Source organism: Syngnathoides biaculeatus, chromosome 17 (genome assembly GCF_019802595.1).
Source record: "Syngnathoides biaculeatus isolate LvHL_M chromosome 17, ASM1980259v1, whole genome shotgun sequence".
Classification (NCBI taxonomy): domain Eukaryota; kingdom Metazoa; phylum Chordata; class Actinopteri; order Syngnathiformes; family Syngnathidae; genus Syngnathoides; species Syngnathoides biaculeatus.
This window is the reverse complement of record NC_084656.1, coordinates 4864128-4887749: the sequence shown is the minus strand read 5'-3', so window position 1 is coordinate 4887749 and position 23622 is coordinate 4864128.

Sequence of the window (23622 nt, the reverse complement as noted above, 5' to 3'; positions counted from 1 at the left end):
TAAGCGCGGCTGTTTATCTCAGTGTGCCCTGCACTTGGCTGGCAACCAGTTTAGGGTGTACCCCGCCTCCAGTCCGTTGACAGCTGGGATAGGCTCCAGCACTCCCCAAGACCTTCGTGAGGATGAGCAGAAAAGAAAATGTATGTACGTATATATATATATATATATATATATATATATATTCAGTATACAGTGAAGAAAATCAGAATTTGAACACTGCTATATTGCAAGTACTCCCACTTAGAAATCATGAAGGGGTCTGAAATTTTCATGTCCACTGTGAGAGAGATAATCTAAGAAGAAAAATCCAGAAATCACCCATGTATGATTTTTTTTAAACCCAGAACCTTGGTATGCTTCTGAAGGAGCCACTCCTTTCCTGACTGTGTGCTTCGGGTCATTGTCATGTTGAAAGACCAAGCCACGACCCATCTTCAATGCTCTGCTGAGGGAAAGAGTTTGTTCCCCAAAATCTCACAATACATGGCCGCGGTCATCCTCTCCTTAATACGTTGCAGTCGTCCTGAATCTCATATCCCAATCTATTTGCAGAAAAACATTCCAAAACATGATGCTACCACCCCCATGCTTCACAGTAGAGATGGTGTCCTTGGAATGGATCATTCGTCTTCCTCCAAACACGGTTAGTGGAATTATGACCAAAAAGTTCCATTTTGGTCTCATCTGACCACAAAACCTTCCCCCATGATCGTCCATATGGACAGTGGCAAACTTAAGGCAGGTCTTGACATGTGCTGGTTTAAGCAGGGGAACCTTCCGTGCCATGCATGATTTCAAATCATGACATCTTTTGTATTACCACAACCTTGGAAACGGTGGTCCCAGCTCTTTTCAGGTCATTGATCAAGTCCTGTCGTGTAATCCTGGACTTATTCCTCACCTTTCTAAGGATCACTGAAACCCCATGAGGTGATATCTTGCATGGGGCTCCACTCCAATTGAGATTGACCGTCATGTTTAGTTTCTTCCATTTTGTAATGATTGCTCAACCACTGGACCTTTTTTCACCAAATTGCTTCGGAATTTCTCTGTAGCCCTTTCCAACCGTGTGGAGTTGTACAATTTTGTCTCTGGTGTCTTTGGACAGCTCTTTGGTCTTGGCCATGTGACAAGTTTGGGTCTTACTGATTGTATGGGGTGGACAAATGTCTTTATGCAGCTAACGACCTAGCACAAGTGCATCTGATTCAGGATAATACATGGAGTGGAGAGGGTCTTTTAAAGGCGGACTAACAGGTCTTTGAGGGTCAGAATTCTAGCTGTAGACAGGTGTTTAAATACTTATTTGCAGCTGTATCACACAAATGAATCTTTGGAAAAAAATTATACATTGTGATTTCTGGATTTTTCTTTTTAGATTATCTCTCTCACAATGAAGATGCACCTATGATGAAAATTTCAGACCCCTCCATGATTTCTCAGTGGGAGAACTTGCAATATAGCATCGTGTTCAAATACTTATTTTCTTCACTGTATTTGCTATCCAGGCTTTCTCCACCACTCTACAAAATGCACGCTATTTAAAATCTAATTCTTCATTCTTCGTCACGTGAGAGATAATCAAAGTGTTTCAACAGTATAGCCCAAAGCTGAACTCTGATCAATGTTGTTTGAAATGGATAAATAATATATGAATTTGTCATCAAAAATGGTTACATAGAAAATATTTTTGTGATGAAGTGACAGTATGTTTGGTAGCAGCAGATTAAAAAGTCATTGAGTCTTTGAATGACAGGTTGGTGGTGAGAAGGCTCCAGTTACAAATTGTAGCCACACTGCAATTATAAAGTCTGATGGTTCTTGAAACACTTAGTTCTACACTTACTGGGTGGTACGATGCACTGGCTAAAGAAGACACCTTGACTGCTACCTCAAGTGTACCCATACCTTGTGGAGTCACCTCCTAAACCTCTTTCACATACATAAAAGCATTTACCTGAAAATCCATATTCTCATTTATTCTGCTAACGTGGCTAGTTAACAGTAGCTATAACACTTATTCATGACTCCATATTGATATTTTTTCAGCTAACATCCCCAAAGAACATTATCTCAAAGATTATTTGATTTGATTTGTGATTGGCTGACAACCAGTTCGGGGTGAACCCTGATTCCCATCCAAAGACATCTGGGAAAGGCTCCAGCACTCTCGCAACCCTTGTAAGGATAAGTGGAACGGAAAATGAATGAATGAATAATGAGTGAGGTCACTGTGACAACATTTGTACATAATGCCTTTAAAGTTATATCACATTTTCTATTACTCCATTATTTTCTTTGCTCTGAAGTGCATCCATCTATGCATTCGCCAAGCCACTTATCCTCACATGGGTTGCTGGAGTGCTGGAGCCTAGCCCAGGTAACATAAGGCAAAAAGCAGACTACACCTCAAACTGGTCACCAGTCAGTTGCAAGACACATATTAAGACCATCACTGAGCAGGAATTGATACCACACTGCCAACATTGACGTCAGGCATGTGTACCACTACACTATCAGTGACCGGTGATAAAGTGATGACTTCAAAATAAAAGCAAAATCCATGTGAAACCAGAACACATTTTTCTGATATTTTACTGAACCACATTATGAAATTGTAACTTTAAAATACTACAAAATATAGAAGCAGACAGGGACAAAAAGTAGGCAACAAGTGAATATAGCAGTTCTGTGTCATACAGAGATACTGTAAGCAACCAAGATATGTTGCCAATTTCTCCTTTGTGAAAATAATTAATAATCAGGGAGCGTTATGCGATAGTTGTGAAAATCTTTGTCGTGTTAATCTTTTTCTGTATTTTCCTTCCACCAGGTGGCCAAGCTGCACACACCAGAAGGAGCATCCATCCATCCATCCATCCATCCATTTTCTGAGCTGCTTATCCTCATTATGGGTTTGTGGGTGCTTATCACAGATGACTTTGGATGAGAGGCAGAGTATGCCTTGAACTGGTCGCCAGCAGATCGCTGGGTGCAGATCCATGGGGAAGAAACCAAAGTATCTGGAGAAAACCCACACAGGCAGGAGAGTGGCAAGAGACAGCCACCAAAATCTTTGTTAAAACACTTTTTTTGTATTTGGGATGTCATTTTGACAAAATAGCCAAAAGTAACAACGAAAGCTGTGGCTGGAAAAATTCACCCAACTTTCATTTCTTCATGGAGTGCACACTAACATTGTATGGCAGTGGTTTGGTAACAATGTGACAAATCTCATAATTGCTACTACAGTGGGAAGAAGTTTGAGAGCCATTTTCTTTCAATTGTGGAATTGCATATCAGTCTCTCTACTGCGCCCCACCTTTGAAATATATTTAGTTGGTATAATTAATACATCTCCTTCTGAATCCAAAATGGTCTACTATCACCTGCATTTGTTGACCACTGCTGGAAGATCATACCGACCATAACCCTGCTATTCCAGGAGAACCAGAGAGTTAAAAAAAAAAAACAAATTGCTATCCAGAAACAATCTTCTTTTTTGTTGTTTTAATAAAAACTTTTCAAATAACAAGCAACTAGCAGGGTGGAATGGTGGAGCAACTGATTGGAGTGTCGGCCTCACAGTTCTGAGGACCAGGATTCAATCCCTGCCTGCGTGTAGTTTGCATTTTCCCCCTGTGCCTGTGTGGATTTTCTCTGGGCACTCCAATTTTCTCCCACATCCCAAAAACATGCATTCATTAGAGACTCTAAATTGCCCTTAAGTGTGATTGTGAGTGTGAATGGTTGTTTGTTTCTGCGCCCTGCGATTGGCTGACAACCAGTTCAGGGTGTACCCCGCCTCCTGGCCGATGATACTGTGAAGAAAATAAGTATTTGAACACCCTGCTACATTGCAACATCTCCCACTTAGAAATCATGGAGGAGTCTGAAATTTTCATCATAGATGCATGTCCACTGTGAGAGAGATTATCTAAAAAGAAAAATCCAGAAATCACAGTGGATAATTTTTTTACAATTTATTTCTGTGATACAGCTGCAAATAAGTATTTGAACACCTAAGAAAACCAATCTTAATATTTGGCACACTCGGCTTTGTTTGCAATTACAGAGATCAAACGTTTCCTGTAGATGTTCACCAGGTTTGCACACACTGCAGGTGTCTTTATGCAGCAAACGACATCACGCAGGGGCATCTGATTCAGGATAAAAAATGGAGTGGAGGTGGACTTTTAAAGGTGGACTAACAGGTCTTTGAGGGTCAGAATTCTCGCTAATAGACAGGTATTCAAATACTTATTTGCAGCTTCTTCTTCTTTTCCTTTCGGCTTGTCCCGTTAGGGGTCGCCACAGCGTGTCATCTTTTTCCATCTTAGCCTATCTCCTGTATCTTCCTCTCGAACCCCAACTGCCCTCATGTCTTCCCTCACCACATCCATAAACTTTCTCTTTGGTCTTCCTCTCGCTCTTTTGCCTGGCAGCTCCATCCTTAGCACCCTTCCACCAATATACTCACTCTCTCACCTCTGAACATGTCCAAACCATCGAAGTCTGCTCTCTCGAATCTTATCTCCAAAACATCCAACTTTGGCTGTCCCTCTAATGAGCTCATTTCTAATTCTATCCAACCTGCTCACTCCTTGAATCTTGATTTCTGCTACCTCCAGTTCTGCTTCCTGTTGCTTCTTCAGTGCCACCGTCTCTAATCCGTACATCATGGCCGGCCTCACCACTGTTTTGTAAACATTGCCCTTCGTCCAAGCAGAGACTCTTCTGTCACATAACACACCGGACACCTTCCGCCAGCTGTTCCAACCTGCTTGGACCCGTTTCTTCACTTCCTTACCACACTCACCATTGCTCTGGATTGTTGACCCTAAATATTTGAAGTCCTCCACCCTTGCTATCTCTTCTCCCTGTAGCCTCACTCTTCCCCCTCCACCTCTCTCATTCACACACATATATTCTGTTTTACTTCGGCTAATCTTCATTCCTCTCCTTTCAAGTGCATGTCTCCATCTTTCTAATTGTTCCTCTGCATTCTCCCTGCTTTCACTGCATATCACAATATCATCTGCGAACATCATGGTCCAAGGGGATTCCAGTCTAACCTCATCTGTCAGCCTATCCATGACCACTGCAAACAGGAAGGGGCTCAGAGCTGATCCCTGATGCAGTCCCACCTCCACCTTAAATTCCTCTGTCACACCTAAGGCACACCTCACCATTGTTCTGCTGCCATCATACATGTCCAATACTATTTTAACGTACTTCTCTGCCACGCCAGACTTACGCATGCAGTACCACAGTAACTCTCTTGGTACTCTGTCATGGGCTTTATCTAGATCCACAAAGACACAATGTAGCTCCTTCTGACCTTCTCTGTAGTTTTCCACTAGCATCGTCAAGGCAAATAATGCATCTGTGGTACTCTTTCTAGGCATGAAACCATACTGTTGCTCGCAGATACTTACTTCTGTCCTGAGTCTAGCCTACACTACTCTTTCCCATAACTTCATTGTGTGGCTCATCAACTTTATTCCTCTATAATTCCCACAGCTCTGAACATCGCCTTTGTTCTTAAAAATGGGAACTAGAACACTTTTCCTCCATTCTTCAGGCATCTTTTCGCCCACTAGTATTCTGTTGAATAAGTTGGTCAAAAACTCCACAGCCATCTCTCCAAATTGCTTCCATACCTCCATCGGTATGTCATCAGGACCAACTGCCTTTCCATTTTTCATCCTTTGTAGTGCCTTTCTGACTTCCCCCTTACTATTCATTGCCTCTTCAACTCTTCCTTCTCTCTCATTTTCTTCATTCATCAACTTCTCAAAGTATTCTTTCCATCTATTTAGTACACTACTGGCACCAGTCAACACATTTCCGTCTCTATCCTGAATCACCTTTACCTGCTGCACATTCTTCCCATCTCCATCCCACTGTCTGGCCAACCTGAAGAGATCCTTTTCCCCTTCTTTTGTGTCCAACCTGGTGTACATGTCTTCATATGCCTCTTGTTTAGCCTTTGCCACCTCTACCTTTGCCCTACGTTGCATCTCGATGAACTCCTTTCGCCTCTCCTCAGTCCTCTCAGTGTCCCACTTCTTCTTCGCTAATCTCTTTCCTTGTATGACTCTCTGTATTTAGGGGTTCCACCACCAAGTCTCCTTCTCCCCTTTCCTACCAGAAGACACACCAAGTACTCTCCTGCCTGTCTCTCTGATTACCTTGGCTGTCGTCGTCCAGTCTTCCGGGAGCTTCCGCTGTCCATCGAGAGCCTGTCTCTCCTCTTTCCAAAAGGCCGTACAACATTCTTCCTTTCTCAACTTCCACCACATGGTTCTCTGCTCTTCCTTTGTCTTCTTAATCTTCCTACCCACCACCAGAGTCATCCTACACACCACCATCCTATGCTGTCGAGTTACACTCTCCCCTACCACTACTTTATAGTCAGTAATCCATCTCCATCCTTTTTGCAAAGTCCACCACCATCTGTCCCTCAAAGTTCCTTTCCTGGATGCCATACTCACCCATCACTTCTTCATCGCCCCTGTTTCCTTTACCAATATGTCCATTACAATCTACACCAATCACAACTCTCTCGCTATCTGGGATGCTCAGAACTACTTCATCTAGTTCCTTCCAGAATTTCTCTTTCAACTCTAGGTCACATCCTACCTGTGGGGCATAGCCGCTAACCACATTATACATAACACCCTCAATTTCAAATTTTAGTGTCATCACTCGATCTGATACTCTTTCCACCTCCAAGACATTCTTTTCCTGTCATAGTCCCAACATTCAAAGTCCCTGCACTCAGTCGTAGGCTCTGTGCATTCCTTTTTCTTCTGACGACGGATCCGGTTTCCTCCTCTTCTTTGTCTTCAACCCACAGTAGCTGAATTTCCACCGACGCCCTGCAGGTTAGCAGTGCTGGGGGCAGGCGTTGTTAACCCGGGCCACGACCAATCCGGTATGTGATTCTTTAGATCAACGCTCATATTTGTTTGGCACAGTTTTTACGCCGGATGACCTTCCTAACGCAAACCTCTGCATTTATCCGGGCTTGGGACCGGCCTACAGATTGCACTGGTTTGTGCCCCCATAGAGCTGCATTGCTTATTTGCAGCTGTATCACACAAATAAATTATGAAAAAAATCATACATTGGATGTTTTGGATTTTTATTTTTAGATTATCTCTCTCAGAGTGGCCATGCACCTACGATGAAAATTTTAGACCCGTCTATGATTTCTAAGTGGGAGAACTTGCAATATAGCAGGGTGTTCAAATACTTATTTTCTTCAATGTAGCTGGAATAGGCTTCAGTAATCCCGTGACCCTTGTGAGGATAAGTGGCAAAGAAAATGGATTGAAGAATGGATAGTAAATTGCGATTACATGTGTCCAATAGCATAATATCATGTCATTGGTTTTCATATTTCCCATCCTAGTCATGGGTTTATGGTTAAAATTATCTATGTTATCCAGTCCATTTTTGGTCATGTTATCAGTTTCCCATTTAAAATGTATTGCATTTGTGTATATTATTCATAATTTATGTTAAATGACAATATTCCTTGGGCCTTTTTTGGACCTCAACGTCTTCCAAGAATATGGAGGCTTCTGGAATATTTCAGGAAATTCCCTCCAACTCCAGTAAGGATGAGTGGATGAGAAAAACCGAGACATACAGTCAGAGGTAAAATGTTTTTAGCTGTGACTGCATTGTCTGTATATCCATCCATCCATTTTCTGAGCCACTTATCCTCACGAGTGCTGGAGCCTATCCCATCGGACTCTGGGCGATAGGCAGGGTACACCCTGAAATGGTCACCCGATGTTGGCCATGAATATAGTGAGGATAAGCAGGATGGAAAATGCATAGAAGGATGTAGGAACTAAGGATGATCAGCAGCCCAACCTGTCTGACTACCCAAACTCAAGCCAGCAAAACCTCATAATTATGGAACGTCCAATACAATGTTTTTGATGGAGATTTGCCTCCTTTTCTAGGAAACAGGCACATGAATGATGATGGAAGAACACCAGTAAATTTTTTATTACATTTGTTTCTTGGTCAGCTCCTTGGTGTGATGGTGTAAATCAGTGATTTTTGTGTTCTGCAGAAAGTAAAAGAATGTCTAGCAGCAGCAAAGGAAGAAATGCAGATTTTTCTCAGAGTCCACGTGGACATTCAATTTCCTACAGCACAAATGTATCGGTCCGGTGAGGATGGCCTCCATCTCAGAATAATTGCAAATGCCGTCTGAAAATAGATTTGAGTAGAATCTGCCCAACAGATGGCTCAAGAAGGAAAAAAAGAAAAATGATGTTGCAGAGACCTTTCTTGGTGCCCCTTCACAATCACCACATTGATAGGGTGGGTCTTTTTGACCAATGTGTAGCAATGTATCCTCACAGATGACTTTTTTGGGATGTGACCATTGTAAATGCATTGTCCCTTTACCTGATAGCTCAATGTTGAAAAAAAAATCTCCCCTCCTCCAAACCTTCCGTAATCCATGTACTGAAAAATACTGCCGAACCAGAAGTGAAAGACCCAGTGGGACCCAATTTCATGTAAAGGGCAAGATAGTCATCAGTTTCAACATGGGGACCCATCTCATCCAAGTCATAAAATGGGAACAATGCTGCATCTAACAGCATGCTAACAGAACCTAGTACCGCCCCGGACCTGACCGCGGTGCCCTCCTGCTAAACATGACCTATGGGAGGTCTTCTCTGAATCTAAGGCAAAGTCTCTGCCGCCACATCGGTCATACGACTGCACGATTGAACTCCTGCCAGGCACCTCTCCTCCCAGAGGGAAACTGTTCTCGTTAACAGGACCAGAGCATCAAGCCATGAGGGACTACATCGAGGACTCGCTGGCAGCCGGACTCATTCGCCCCTCATCCTCACCAGCCGGTGCGGGTTTTTTTTTGTCAAGAAGAAGGACTCCACGCTGCGACCCTGCGTCGACTACCGAGGACTGAACGACATCACAGTCAAGAACAGGTACCCTTTGCCGCTGATCGCTACAGCATTCGAACTCCTCCAGGGAGCCCGGATCTTCACCAAGCTCGACTTGCGCAGCGCTTACCATCTGGTGCGGATTCGGGAAGGGGATGAGTGGAAGACGGCGTTCAAAACCCCCACAGGGCACTATGAGTATCTTGTGATGCCTTTTGGACTGACATACGCCCCAGCCGTCTTTCAAAACTTCATTAATGACGTGCTTCGGGAGTTCCTGAACAGATCTGTCTTTGTATACCTGGATGACATTCTCATCTTTTCAGCAGACCTAACCTCTCACATTCAACAAGTCAGAGAGGTGCTCCGGCGTCTGCAGCAGCACCAATTGTACGTGAATATGGATAAGTGTGAGTTCCATCGGGCATCCGTGTCCTTCCTGGGCTTCGTCCTGGCTGAGGGAGAGATACGGATGGACCCTGGGAAGGTCGACGCGGTGCTGCGGTGGCCTACCCCCACCAACAGGAGGGACGTGCAGAGGTTTTTGGCATTTGCCAATTTCTATAGGAAATTCATAAGGAACTTCAGTTCCGTGGCCACTCCTCTGCATTCGCTCACCTCGCCACATACCACCTTAGACTGGTCCGGGACCTGCCAGGAGGCCTTCAGCAGGCTAAAGGCAAGTTTCACTACTGCGCCCGTTCTCATTGTTCCGGACCCAGATAACCAGTTTGTGGTGGAGGTGGATGCATTGAATTCAGGAATCGGAGCAGTCTTGTCGCAGAGGAGTCCCAGGGATGGAAGGATCCACCCGTGCGCATTCCTGTCTAGGAAGTTGACCCCGGCAGAGAGGAACTACGACGTGGGAGATCGGGAACTGCTGGCGGTCAAGAGCGCGTTGGAGGAGTGGCGGCACTGGCTGGAGGGCTCGCAAGTACCGTTTGTTGTCTTCACGGACCATAAGAACCTTGAATACCTGAAGTCTGCGAAGAGGTTGAACGCCCGTCAGGCCAGGTGGGCCCTATTTTTCACCCGCTTCCGCTTTAAGGTGTCCTTCCGCCCAGGCTCCAAAAACGGCAAGCCGGATGCACTCTCGCAGATCCACGAGGGAGGGCGCACGGATTCAGACGCCGCTACTATTTTGCCAGCGGTGTGCTTCGTGTCCGGTTTCACCTGGCCGATCGAGTCGCGGGTGAAGGAGGCCCTGGGAGAGACGCCGCCACCCGCGGATTGTCCGTCGGGCCGCCTTTTCGTCATCCCATCTCTGCGGGGAGACGTCATCAACTGGGCCCATACCAACAAGACGGTCTGCCACCCAGGTATGGCGAAGACGCGTTCAGTGGTCAAACAAAGGTTCTGGTGGCCTAACCTCAGTAAGGACGTAAGGGAGTTCGTCAACGCCTGCCCGGTGTGTGCTGCCAATAAGACTTCCCACCTATGGCCTGTTGGTGAGTTGCGACCCCTGTCCATCCCCTTTCGTCCGTGGTCACACATCGCGCTGGACTTCGTCACCGGCCTGCCGCCTTCACAAGGGGACACAGTGGTGCTGTCCGTAGTGGACCGTTTCTCCAAGATGGTCCACTTCGTGCCGCTTCCGAAGATCCCGTCGGCCAAGCAGACAGCCCAGTTGGTATTAGACGAGGTCGTCCGTTACCACGGCCTACCCCAAGACATCGTTTCGGACAGGGGTCCGCAATTCAGCGCCCGTTTCTGGAAGGAGTTCTGCAACCTCATCGGCGCTTCGGCAAGTCGGACATCGGGTCATCACCCAGAGTCTAATGGCCAGACTGAGAGGATTAACCAGGAATTAGAGACCGGTCTTCGATGTCTGGCATCCAGGGACCAGAGCACGTGGAGCCAGCACATCAAGTGGGTGGAGTATGCCCACAATTCTCTACCCTCCGCCTCAACAGGTATGGCTCCACTCCATGTCGTGCATGGCTACCCTCCGTCCCTGTTTCCTCCACTGGTCACAGACTCCGCGGTCCCGTCAGCCCTGGCCGTGGTGCGACGCTGCAAACGGACCTGGGAAGCAGCTCAGAGGACACTGCTGCGCATGAGCAGCGCCTACAAGGCCGCAGCAGACCGCAAGAGAAGGGCCGCACCAGAGCTCAGAGTGGGACAGCGAGTGTGGCTCTCCACCAAAGATCTCCCGCTGCGGACGGAATCCCGCAAACTTGCTCCCAGGTTCGCTGGCCCATTCCCGATTTCCAAGGTTATTAACCCGGTCGCCGTCTCGCTGAAACTGCCCAGGTCGATGAGGGTGCACCCTACGTTCCACGTCAGCAGACTTCGCCCGAATCGCACGTCGTCGCTGGCTCCTCCGCTCAAGTCCCTCCCGCCCCCCCGCATGGTCGACGGTGGGTTGGTGTATACTGTGCGCCGGTTGCTGTCTTCCCGCCGCAGAGGAAGGGGGGTCCAGTACCTGGTGGACTGGGAGGGATATGGCCCGGAGGAGCGCTCTTGGATCCCCTCCCGCTTCGTCGTTGGCCGCACCCTCATCAGGGACTTTCACGCGGCTCACCCTGATGCACCTGGGCCGTCCAGAGCCGGCCGTTGAGGGGGGGGGGGGTACTGTCATGCTCCTGGATTCCAGCCCAGGCTGGGCGTGGCCAGCTAATCAGAAGGTGCACACCTGCGCCTCATGAACACTGATTAGGCCCAGTACATATAGGACCCGGGGGACGACAAATACTCCGCTAGATCGTTGCTCTTGATGCCTCGTTCCCGCACTCCTGCTTTCCTGACTTCTGATCTCCATGCACCGACCCACGCCTGTCCACTGACCACCCTCGTAAGCCCATCCGTACTGGTACTTCGGATTGTTTGGACTGTCTACCTGATCTCAGACCTCTGACCGAATAAAGGTTTCCTCTGTACTGTCTGCCGTCTCTGGAGTCGTGCATTTGGGTCCACCCTTGAGCCCCGCATCGTGACAGCATCACAAATTTGATCTCGTTTTAGAAAATCTTTTCAAACACTGAGTTAGGATAGAGGAAAAAAAGCATCATGGTTGCCACTAGTGTTGATTTTCTTATATACAGTGAAGAAAATAGATATTTGAACACCCTGCGATATTGCAAGTTCTACCACTTAGAAATCATGGAGGGGTCTGAAATTTTCATCGTAGGTGCATGTTCACTTTGAGAGAGATAATCAAAAAACAAAAATCCAGAAATCACAATGTATGATTTTTTTTGAACAACTGAGAAAACCAATGTTAATATTTGGCACGGTAGCCTTTGTTTGCAATTACAGAGTTCAAACATTTCCTGCAGTTGTTCACCAGGTTTGCATACACTGGAGGAGTGATTGGGGCCCACTCCTCCACACAGATCTTCTCTCGATTAGACAAGTTTCTGGGCTGTCTCTGAGAAACACCGAGTTTCAGCTCCCTCCAAAGATTTTGTATTGGGTTTAGGTCTGGAGACTGGCTAGGCTACGCCAGAACCTTGGTATGCTTCTTCCAGAGCCACTCCTTGGTTTTCCTGGCTGTGTGCTTTCGGTCATTGTCATGTTGAAAGACCCAGAACCCATCTTGGGTTATGACAGTATGTACGTAACTCATCATTTCACAGGCAATAAAAAATGTACAATTCCTTAATAATCTGATGTGGTCACTATTGTGCGGAAGTGACGGGTACTGCTTTTGAAATAATTTTCAATTTGATTTTCAAGTGGAAGCATTAGCTGCAGTTTTCCTGCTCAATGTTAATGACATCCTTCCTGATGATTAGCTATGAGTCAGTGTGACTCACAAGTGAAACTGTGTTTGACTGTGTATTGATTCACTGGTGCCTCTGCTGCTGATGATTATGAGCCTGACGAGTTGTTGCTATGTGTCAGCATCAGTCCAAAGAGAGTTCCCACTATTCATGGGATTGTGCCGAATCACAGAAACTTGACAAACACATTCATTCTTTTCATACTTGAGATAATGAGCATGTATATAAGTAATTGATAAAGAAAATTGGAATCCTTGCAGCAGGACTTAACAAGTGATGGTTGGGATATTTGGGGTGCACCCAAAAGTCAGTAACTAATACTAATATTGGTTACTTGCAACAAACAAATTAGAGCAGAACACTTCCTGCTGATTACTCGGGAAATTGTGTGCAGTGTGACCACAATTTAAAAGCAGCATTTACAACCAGATTTGCACAAATAATTTCATTCAACTTTCATTCAACCATTTTGTATGTTTCTTGAACTCATCAGCGTTGCATGATTGTTCAATGTGTACAGCAAAATGTTGAAAACCTTCAACCAGCCTATAGCAGGAAGTACCAATACACTTTGCTCTTGTTTACTGGGGGAGCCACATCAGTGCCAGGGATGCAAAAATAATCAATAATGTGATTAAGAAGACAGGTGACACCATGCTGAAGATGACCATGTAAATCAATGAGGGACCATAGTTCTCTGAGCAAAGTTATCTCTATCATGGACAATTCACATCTTCTCCACGTCCCTCTGCAACAGAGGACTCTTTCTCAAGCAGACTTATTCAGCTTCACTGCCTGAAACAACAGTTGAGATCACCTTCAGTTCATTATTTATAATGCTCCACTTTGTGTGAGATAAATACTTCTGATATCCCTGATTTGCTTCAAATTAATACAAAGAAATTATTATATATGTATTTTTTTACAGCCGATGTAACTTACAAATATACAAATAAACAAAAATTTATTGGAATTACCGATCTTTGTTATTTACTTTTACCTGGAACACTTTGAGGTTGGGACTAATTCTGTAAGAAAGTGTTCACTACAGATTGCTTCTTGTTGTCTCTTCAGTGCCGCTGTCGCAAATCCGTGTGTCGTGGCTGGCCTCACCACTGTTTTATAAACGTTGCCCCTTCATGCCAGCAGTGACTCTTCTGTCCACCTTTCCTATCTCTTAACCCACTAGCCTCCCTTTTCCCCCTCCAACCCTCTCATTCACACACATATATTCTGTTTTACTTCGGCTAATCTTCATTCCTCTCCTTTCCAGTGGATGCCTCCATCTTTCTCATTGTTCCTCCACCTGCTCCCTGCTTTCACTGCATACCACAATATCATCTGTGAACATCATGGTCCAAGGGGAATCCAGTCTAACCTAGTCTGTCAGCCTATCCATGACCACAGCAAAGAGGAAGGGGCTCAGAGCTAATCCCCGATGCAGTCCCACCTGCACCTTAAATTCTTCTGTCACACCTTTGGCACACCTCACCACTGTTCTGCTGCCCTCATACATGTCCTGTACTATTCTGACATACCGATATTTCTCCGCCACACCAGACTTACACATACAGGACCACAGTTTCTCTCTTGGTACACTGTCATAGGCTTTCTCTAGGTCCACAAAGACACAATGTAACTCCTTCTGACCTTCACTGTACTTTTCCACCAGGATCCTCAAGGAAAATAATGTATCTGTGGAACTCTTTCTAGGCATGAAACCATACTGTTGCTCGCAGATACTTACTTCTGTCCTGAGTCTAGCCTCCACTACTCTTTCCCATAACTTTATTGTGTGACTCGTCAATTTTGTTCTATAGTTAGCAAAGCAAAGCAAATTTATTTCTATAGAGCATTTCATACATGAAGTAACTCAATGTGCTTTACATGATTAAAAGCATTTGAAAACAAGAGATAAAACATTTAAAACTGGATCTTCTTCTTCTTTTCATTTTGGCTTTTCCCGTTAGAGGTCGCCACAGCGTGTCATCTTTTTCCATATTAGCCTATCTCCTACATCTTCCTCTCTAGCCCCAACTGCCCTTATGTCTTCCCTCACAACATCCATTAACCTTCTCTTTGGTCTTCCTCTTGCTTTTTTTTCCTGGCAGCTCCATCCTCAGCACCCTTCTACCGAAAAACTCACTCTCTCGCCTCTGGACATGACCAAACCATCGAAGTCAGTTCTCTCTCACTTTGTCTCCAAAGCATCCAACTTTGGCTGTCCCTCTAATGAACTAATTTCTAATCCTATCTATCCTGCTCGCTCCTAGAGAGAACCTCAACATCTTCATTTCTGTCACCTCCAATTGTGCTTCCTGTTGTCTCTTTAGTGCCACCGTCTGTAATCCATACATTATGGCCAGCTTCACCACTGTTTTATAAACTTTACCCTTCATCCTAGGAGAGACTCTTCTGTCACACAACACACCAGACACCTTTCGCCAGCTGTTCCAACCTGCTTGGACCGCTTTCTTCACTTCCTTACCACACTCACCATTGCTCTGGATTGTTGACCCTAAATATTTGAAGTCGTCCACCCTCGCTATCTCTTCTACCTGGAGCCTCTCTCTTTCCCCTCCACCCCTCTCTCATTCACACACATATATTCTGTTTTACTTTGGCTAATCGACATTCCTCTCCTTTCCAGTGCATGCCTCCATCTTTCTAATTGTTCCTCCACCTTTTCCCTGCTTTCACTGCATACCACAAGATCATCTGTGAACATTATGGTCCAAGGGGAATCCAGTCTAACCTCATCTGTCAGCCTATCCATTACCACAGCAAACAGGCAGGGGCTTAGAGCTGATCGCTAATGCAGCCCCACCTCCATCTTAAATTCTTCTGTCACTTCACCAATGTTATGCTGCCATCATACATGTCCTGTATTATTCTAACAAATTTGTCTGCCACACCAGACTTAAGCATTCAGTACCACATGCAGTACCACAGTTACTCTGTTGGTACTCTGTCATAGACTTTCTCGAGATCCACAAAGAGACAATGTAGCTCCTTCTGACCTTCTCTGTACTTTTCCACTAGCATCGTCAAGGCAAATAATGCATCTGTGGTCCTCTTTGTAGGCATGAAACCATACTGAATTCTTCCCTGAGCCGAGCCTCCACTACTCTTTCCCATAACTTCATTGTGTGGCTCATCAACTTTATTCCCACAGCTCTGAAAATCGCCTTTCTTCTTAAAAATGGGAACTTGGACACTCGTCCTCCATTCATCAGGCATCTTCTCGCCCGCGAGTATTCTGTTGAATAAGTTGGTCAAAAACTCCACAGCCATCTCTCCAAATTTTCTTAATTTTCCTACCCACCACCAGAGTCCTCCTACACACCACAATCCTATGCTGTCGAGCTACATTCTCCTCTACCACTACCTGACAGTCAGTAACCTTTTTCAGATTACATCATCTGGACAAAATATAATCCACATGCGTGCTTCTACCTCTGCTCTTGTAGGCCACTCTATGTTCCTGCCTCTTCTGGAAAAAAAATGTTCACTAGAGCCATTCCCATCCTTTTTGCAAAGTCCACCACCATCTGTCCCTCAAAGTTCTTTTCCTGGATGCCGTACTTACCCATCACTTCTTTATCGCCCCTATTTCCTTCACCAAGATGTCCATTACAATCTGCACCAATCACAACTCTCTCTCTGTCTTGGATGCTCAGAACTACTTCATCTAGTTCATTCCAGAATTTCTATTTCATCTCTTGATCACATCCTACCTATGGCGCAGAGCCACTAATCACAATCTACAGAACACCCTCCATTTCAGATTTCAGCCTCATCAATTGATCTGATACTCTTTTTTACCTCCAAGACATTCTTAGCCAACTCTTCCTTTAAAATAACCCCTACTCCATTTGTGTTCCCATCAACTCCATGGTAAAATAATTTAAACCCTGCTCCTAAACTTCTAGCCTTACTACCTTTCCACCAACTCTCTTGGATGCATTAAAAAAAAAAAAAAAATCAACCTTTCTCCTCATCATCATGTCAACCAACTCCTGACCTTTTTCTGTCATAGTTCCAACATTCAAAATCCCAACGCTCAGTTGTAGGGTCAAATCTGGTTTCCTCCTCTTCTTTGTCTAGTAGCTGAATTTCTACTGATCCCCTGCAGGTTAGCAGTACTGGGTGCAGGCGTAGTTAACCCGGGCCACGACTGATCCGTTTATGGGACTCTTTAAATGAACGTTCATATTTGTTTGGCACAGTTTTATGTCGGATGCCCTTCCTGATGCAACCCTCTGCATTTATCCGGGCTTGGGACCGACCTACAGATTGCACTGGCTTGTGTCCCCCATACGGCTGCTTTACATTTAAAATGGGATAAAAACATTAAAAATGACAACAAAATATATATTTAAAAAATATTTAAATTGCATAAAGTGCAAATAATATGATTAAAAAGTGGAAATACTCAAAAAAGCATAAGAAAAAAATGAAAGTTTTCAACCTGGATTTAAAAACATTCACACTGGGGGCTCATCTCACCACTGTTGGCAACTTATTCCATTCGTGTCAAGCATAATAGCTAAATGTTGCTTCACCATGTTTGCTTTGGACTCTGGACTGCACTATTTGAACTGAGTCATTCAATCTTAGAGGTCTACTGGGTTTGTATTGCGTAAGCATTTCTTTCATGTATTCAGGACCTATTGGTAGAAGGGTACTGAGGATGAAGCTGCCAGGCAAATGAGCGAGAGGAAGACCCAAAGAAAAGGTTGATGAATGTTGTGAAGAAGGGCATTTGGACAGTGGGTGTTAGAGAGGAAGATGCACGAGTTAGGCTTAGATTGAAAAAGATGACACGGTGTGGCGACCCCTAACGGGACAAGCCGAATGGAAAAGAAGAAGATTCAGGACCTAAATCATTTAGTGATTTATAGACCAACAGAAAAACTTTATAATCTAATAAATAAATACAGCCCTATGGGGGCACAAACCAGTGCAATCTGTAGGCCGGTCCCAAGCCCGGATAAATGCAGAGCGTTGCATCAGGAAGGACATCCGGCGTAAAAACTGTGCCAAACAAATATGAGCGTTGATCTAAAGAATCCCATACCGGATCGATCGTGGCCCGGGTTAACAACGCCTGCTCCCAGCACTGCTAACCTGCAGGGCGTTGGTGGAAATTCAGCTACTGTGGGTCGAAGACAAAGAAGAGGAGGTAACCTGATCCATCGTCAGAAGAAAAAGTAATGCACAGATCCTATGACTGAGTGTAGGGACTTTGAATGTTAGGACTATGACAGGAAAACTCCAGGAGTTGGTTGACATTATGATTAGGAGAACGGTTGATATACTGTGTATCCAAGAGAGCAGGTGGAAAGGTAGTAAGGCCAGAAGTTTAGGAGCAGGGTTTAAATTATTCTACCACGGAGTAGATGGGAAGAGAATAGGAGTAGGGGTTATTTTAAAGGAAGAGCTGGCTAAGAATGTCTTGGAGGTGGAAAGACTATCAGATCGAGTGATGAGACTAAAATTTGAAATTGAGGGTGTTGTGTATAATGTGGTGAGCGGCTATGTCCCACAGGGAGGATGTGACCTAGAGTTGAAAGAGAAATTCTGGAAGGAACTAGATGAAGTAGTTCTGAGCATCCCAGACAGCAAGAGAGTTGTGATTGGTGCAGATCGTAATGGACATATTGGTAAAGGAAACAGGGGCGATGAAGAAGTGATGGGTAAGTACGGCATCCAGGGAAGGAACTTTGAGGGACAGATGGTGGTGGACTTTGCAAAAAGGATGGAGATGGCTGTTGTGAACACTTATTTCCAGAAGAGGGAGGAACATATAGTTACCTACAAGAGCGGAGGTAGAAGCACGCAGGTGGATTATATTTTGTGCAGACGATGTAATCTGAAGATTACTGACTATAAAGTAGTGGTAGGGGAGAGTGTAACTCGACAGCATAGGATGGTGGTGTGTAGGATGACTCTGGTGGTGGGTAGGAAGATTAAGAAGACAAAGGAAGAGCAGAGAATCAGGTGGTGGAAGTTGAGAAAGGAAGAATGTTGTGCGGCCTTTCGGAAAGAGGTGAGACAGGCTCTCGATGGACAGCAGAAGCTCCCGGAAGACTGGACTACGACAGCCAAGGTAATCAGAGAGACAGCCCGGAGACTACTTGGTGTGTCTTCTGGTAGGAAAGGGGAGAAGGAGACTTGGTGGTGGAACCCCAAAATACAGGGAGTCATACAAAGAAAGAGATTAGCGAAGAAGTGGGACACTGAGAGGACTAAGGAGAGGCGAAAGGAGTACATCGAGATGCAACGTAGGGCAAAGGTAGAGGTGGCAAAGGCGAAACAAGAGGCATATGAAGACATGTACACCAGGTTGGACACAAAAGAAGGAGAAAAGGATCTCTTCAGGTTGGCCAGACAGAGGGATAGAGATGGGAAGAATGTGCAGCAGGTAAGGGTGATTAAAGATAGAGACGGAAATGTGTTGACTGGTGCCAGTAGTGTACTAAATAGATGGAAAGAATACTTTGAGAAGTTGATGAATGAAGAAAATGAGAGAGAAGGAAGAGTTGAAGAGGCAAGTGTGAAGGACCAGGAAGTGGCAATGATTACTAAGGGGGAAGTCAGAAAGGCACTACAAAGGATGAAAAATGGAAAGGCAGTTGGTCCTGATGACATACCGGTAGAGGTATGGAAGCAATTTGGAGAGATGGCTGTGGAGTTTTTGACCAACTTATTCAACAGAATACTAGCGGGCGAAAAGACGCCTGAAAAATGGAGGAAAAGTGTTCTAGTTCCCATTTTTAAGAACAAAGGCGATGTTCAGAGCTGTGGGAACTATAGAGGAATAAAGTTGATGAGCCACACAATGAAGTTATGGGAAACAGTAGTGGAAGCTAGACTCAGGACAGAAGTAAGTATCTGCGACCAACAGTATGGTTTCATGCCTAGAAAGAGTACCACAGATGCATTATTTGCCTTGAGGATGCTCGTGGAAAAGTACAGAGAAGGTCAGAAGGAGCTACATTGTGTCTTTGTGGATCTAGAGAAAGCCTATGACAGAGTACCAAGAGAGTTACTGTGGTACTGCATGCGTAAGTCTGGCGTGGCAGAGAAGTACGTTAAAATAGTATGGGACATGTATGATGGCAGCAGAACAATGGTGAGGTGTGCCTTAGGTGTGACAGAGGAATTTAAGGTGGAGGTGGGACTGCATCAGGGATCAGCTCTGAGCCCCTTCCTCTTTGCTGTGGTCATGGATAGGCTGACAGACTAGGTTAGACTGGATTCCCCTTGGACCATGATGTTCACAGATGATATTGTGGTATGCAGTGAAAGCAGGGAGCAGGTGGAGGAACAATGAGAAAGATGGAAACATGCACTGGAAAGGAGAGGAATGAAGATTAGCCGAGGTAAAACAGAATATATGTGCGTGAATGAGAGAGGTGGAGGGGGAAGAGTGAGGCTACAGGGAGAAGAGATAGCGAGGGTGGAGGACTTCAAATATTTAGGGTCAACAATCCAGAGCAATGGTGAGTGTGGTAAGGAAGTGAAGAAACTGGTCCAAGCAGGTTGGAACAGCTGGCGGAAGGTGTCTGGTGTGTTATGTGACAGAAGAGTCTCTGCTTGGACGAAGGGCAAAGTTTACAAAACAGTGGTGAGGCCGGCCATGATGTACGGATTAGAGACGGTGGCACTGAAGAAGCAACAGGAAGCAGAACTGGAGGTAGCAGAAATCAAGATTCAAGGAGTGAGCAGGTTGGATAGAATTAGAAATGAGCTCAGCCAAAGTTGGATGTTTTGGAGATAAGATTCGAGAGAGCAGACTTCGATGGTTTGGACATGTTCAGAGGTGAGAGAGTGAGTATATTGGTGGAAGGGTGCTGAGGATGGAGCTGCCAGGCAAAAGAGCGAGAGGAAGACCAAAAAGAAGGTTTATGGATGTGGTGAGGGAAGACATGAGGGCAGTTGGAGTTCGAGAGGAAGATGCAGGAGATAGGCTAAGATGGAAAAAGATGACACGCTGTGGCGACCACTAACGGGACAAGCCAAAAGGAAAAGAAGAAGAAGAAGAAGAAAACTTTATAATCTATTCTAAAGCTGACTAGAAGCCAGTACAAGGACTTTAGGATTGGAGTTTTATGCTCTGCTTTGTTCCGGTCAGTACGCGAGCTGCAGCAATCTGAATGAGCTGCTGCTGTTTAATACTCTTTTTGTGGAGTCCAGTCAGAAGGCCATTACAGTTGTCAAGTCTACTTGAGATAAAAGCATCGATGAGCTTTTCCTGGTCTGCTTGACAGAAACAAGTTACATATGTTCTTCAGATGGTAGAAGGCAATTTTAGTGATTGATTTGATATGACTGTTGAAAGTCAGGTTGAAATTAATCAGAACACCAAGGTTTTGAACTTGCTCTTTGGTTTTTAAAGATAGTCCAGGTGTTTCCGAACAGCAATTCTCTTTTCGTTATTGCCAAAAACAATTCTCTCAGTTTTGTTGTGATTTAGTTGAACAAAATTTTGGCTCATCCAATTATCTATCTGCTTTCGACAGTTGCACAAAACCACAATTGAACTGTAGTCATCTGGAGACACTGTTAAATATAACTGTGTGTCATCTGCATTGGTATGATAGTCAAAATCAAGGTTTTGCAGAATTTGACCCAAGGGTAGCATATACAGGCTGAGCAGGAGATGTCAAAGAACTGACCCACGAGGGACCCCATAGGTCATTGCCATTTGTTAAGATTGAGCACTTGCAATGGTTACAAAGTAGCTCCTTTCCTTCAGGTAGGAACTAAACCATTTAAGGACGGTTCCATTTAGTCCTACCTGTTCTGCAGTATACAGTGAAGAAAATAAGTATTTTAACACCCTGCTACATTGCAAGTTCTCCCACTTAGAAATCATGGAGGGGTCTGAAATCTTCATCGTGGGAGCATGTGCACTGTGCGAGAGATAATCTAAAAAGAAACACCCACAAATCACAATGTATGATTTTTTTTAACAATTTATTCGTGTGATACAGCTGCAAATAAGTATTTGAACACCTGTCTATCAGCTAGAATTCTACCCTCAAGGACCTGTTAGTCTGCATTTAAAACTCCATCTCCACTCCATGTATTATCCTGAATTAGATGCACCTGTGTGAGGTCATTACCTGCGAAAAGACACCTGTCCACCCCATATAATCAGTAAGACTCAAACTTGTAACATGACCAAGACCAAAGAGCCATCCAAAAACACCAGAGACAAAATTGTACAACTCCACACGGCTGGAAAGGAGAAGAAGGCATCCGAAACAGATGCCCCAGCCAGCTCATCTGGCTCCTCTCAATGCGGAGGAGCAATGGCTCGACACTGAGCCTCTTCTGGATGAGTGAGCTTCTCACCCTATCTCTAAGGAAGAGCCCGGACACCCTGCGGAGGAAACCCCTTTTGGCCACTTGTATCCGGGATCTTGTTCTTTCGGTCATGACCCACAACTCGTGCCAATTGGTGAGGGTAGGAACGCAGATCGACTGGTAAACTGAGAGCCTCGTCTATCAATTTAGTTCCCTCTTTACGACAACGGACCAGTACAAAGTCCGCATCACTGCAGACGCTCCACCGATCCATCTGTAGATCTCCTGCTCCATTCTTCCCTGACTTATGAACAAGATCCCAAGATACTTGAAGTCCTCCACTTGAGGCAGGATCTCATCCCCAACCTGGAGAGGGCACACAACTCTTTTTCCGACTGAGGACCATGGTCTAAGATTTGGAGGTGCTGATTTTCATCCCGGTCGCTTCACACTCAGCTGTGAACTGCTCCAGTAAGTGTTGGAGATCACGGCTTGATGAAGCCAACAGAACCACACCATCAGCAAAGAGCGGAGTGTCCCATTCTTCCTCTGGGACCTGAGCAAAGTTCTTTCGGAGGTGGGAGTTGAAATTCCACCTGAGAGGGGAATCTGCCAGGCGTTCCAAGCAGACCCTCACAATATGTTTGGGCCTGCCACGTTGGACCAGCATCTTCCCCCACCATTGGAGCCAACTCACCACCAGGTGGTGATCAGTTGACAGCTCCGCCCCTTTCTTCACCCGAGTGTCCAAGACATCCAGTCGCAGGTCCAATGACACGACCACAAAGTCGATCATCAAACTGCGACCGAGGGTGTACTGGTGCCAGGTGGACATGTGGACACACTTATGGCTTAACATGGTGTTGCTTATTTACAATCCGTGATGAGCACAGAATTCCAGTAACAGAACACCACTCAGGCTATAATCAGGTTCTTCCTGATCTCGCCTTTCCAGGTTTCGCTGTCATTGCCCATGTGGGCATTGAAGTCTCCAAGCAAATTGATGGAGTCCCCAGAGGGGGCGCATTCCAGCACTCCCTCTAAGGAGTCCAAAAAAGGTGGGCACTCTGATATTTTGTTTCGTGCATTAGCACAAACAACAGTCAGGACCCGTCCCCCTACCTAAAGGCAAAGGGAGGCTACCCTCTCATCCACCGAGGTAAACCCCAACGTACAGGCCTGAGCCAGGGGGTCCTCACCTGCTCAGCGTCTCTCACTGAGGGCAACTCCAGAGTGGAACAGAGTCCAACCCCTCTCAAGAGGAGTAGTGCCAGACCCCAAGTGGTGTGTAGAGACGAGTCGTCTATATCTAGTCGGAACTTCTCAACCTCACGCACCAACTCTGGCTCCTTCCCTGCCAAAGAGGTGACATTCTATGTCCCTAGAGCTAGTTTCTGTAGCCGGGGATCGTGAGCACCTCCCAGCTCACATCGCACCCGACCCCTATGGCCCCTTCACAGGTGGTGATTCCATGGGAATGGGTACCTATGTTACCCTTTCAGGTTGTGCCCGGCCGAGCCTCATGGGTGCAGGCCTGGCCAACAGGTGGTCACCTTCGAGCCCAAACTCCAGACCTGGCTCCAGAGGAGGCCCTCATAGACCCACATCCGGGCAAGGGAAATCAGGATCCAATTTTT